This window comes from Castor canadensis, chromosome 14 (assembly GCF_047511655.1).
Source record: "Castor canadensis chromosome 14, mCasCan1.hap1v2, whole genome shotgun sequence".
NCBI classification, from domain to species: domain Eukaryota; kingdom Metazoa; phylum Chordata; class Mammalia; order Rodentia; family Castoridae; genus Castor; species Castor canadensis.
Genome location: NC_133399.1, coordinates 15,137,863 through 15,139,657, shown reverse-complemented (window position 1 = coordinate 15,139,657; position 1,795 = coordinate 15,137,863). Strand labels below are relative to the sequence as shown.

At 45.9% G+C, this 1,795-nt stretch overlaps 1 pseudogene; it reads left to right on the top strand.

Annotated features, from left to right (window-relative positions):
• The first annotated feature begins 373 nt into the window (after positions 1-373).
• On the top strand, positions 374-1,320 carry LOC109679016 (olfactory receptor 10H1-like; annotated as a pseudogene).
• The last annotated feature ends 475 nt before the right edge of the window (positions 1,321-1,795 follow it).

Genomic DNA, 1,795 nt, shown 5'->3' with positions numbered 1-1,795 from the left:
AACTTTTTTCTTGTGATAATTCTTTTAAAAATATGGTGTAATGACTACATATATCACAATACATTGTGTTCAATATTCTAAGTCATCTGAACATGATTTAAAGTCTGAGAGTATGTTCATACGTTCTATGCAACACTGCTGTATTCTCAAAAGGGATTTGAGCACCTGAATTTTTTATATCTGGTAGATAGGACTGTGCTGAACCTAATGCCCTATAAATGCTAAGGGATGATAACATAAATACGTATTTGCAGGTCAACTAATCATATCTTGGATAGGTGAAGGAGCCTCTCACATGTTCTTGGAGGCCAGAACTCACTGGGAACCCTTGTGCTCCTAAACACTGAGTAATGTTTTCTGTCTCCCATCAGGTATGGCTGCCATACCTGGTGTAAACTTCACCTTCATGTCTGAGTTCATCCTCATTGGCTTTTCCACCTTTCCCCGCCTTCAGCTGATGTTCTTCCTGCTGTTTCTGCTGATATATCTGCTCATACTGCTGGGCAACCTGATCATCATGGTCACCATCTGGAGTGAGCACAGCCTCCACACATCCATGTACCTCTTTCTGTGCGCCCTGTCCATCTCTGAGATCCTCTACACCTTGGCCATCATCCCGTGCATGCTGGCCGACCTGCTGTGCCCCACTGCTCCATCTCCTACCTGGCCTGTGCCTGCCAGATGCTCTTCTCCTTCACATTTGGCTTCACCCACTCCTTCCTACTCACTGTCATGGGCTATGACTGCTATGTGGCCGTCTGTCACCCACTGTGCTACAATGTGCTCATGAGCCCGCGTGGCTGTGCCTGTCTGGTGGCCTGGTCCTGTGTTGGTGGCTCTGTCATGGGGATTGTGGTCACAACAGCCATATTCAATCTCACCTTCTGTGGACCCAATGACATCCACCATTTCTTCTGCCATATGCCACCTCTGCTGAAGCTGGCCTGTGGAGAGGATGTACCAGTAGTGGCCAAAGTTCTGGGCCTGGTGTGTATCTCAGCCCTTCTGGGCTGCTTCCTCCTCATTCTGCTCTCCTATGCCTTCATTGTTGTTGCCATCTTGAGGATCCCCTCAGCTGAGGGGCGACACAAAGCCTTCTCCACCTGTGCATCCCACCTCACAGTGGTGATCATGCACTATGGCTTTGCTTCTGTCATCTACCTAAAGCCCAAGGACCCCCAGTCTCTTGGAGGAGACACTTTGATGGGCTTCACCTACACAGTCCTTACACCCTTCCTCAGCCCCATCATCTTCAGTATGAGGAACAAGGAACTCAAGACCACCATGAAGAAGTCTTTGCTGAGCAAACTCTTTCCCTAGAAGAACCCCTGAAGATGCTGGCTTTCTAACAGGAATATGGTGGGAGGAAGCTCATTTATTCTTCCTGGTCACTCTTCCCTCTGTCTTTCCATTCTGTCTGTCTCTCCCTATGTCTCTCTATCTTTGTATCTCTCACTGCGCTGCCATATGCCTTCCTTCCTTTTGAATAGTGATGCTACATCATGTCAAACTTTTGAATATTTTTCATTGACTAGATATGGTCTTTTGGGGAACATTTATTGAGAAATTCACAAACTATATAATTTACCCACTTATAGGTTTTTGTAATAATCAGCACAGCCAATTTAAAACACCTTTATATCCTCCACAAGAAACTCTGAACCCCAAAAGAGTTCTGTGATCCTAGCACTAAGGAGGCTGAGTCAGTAGTATTGCAAATTCAAGCCCAACTTGGACTACATAGTAAATTTGGGGCTAGCTGTGTCAATGCAGCAAGACCCTATCTCAAAAAAAA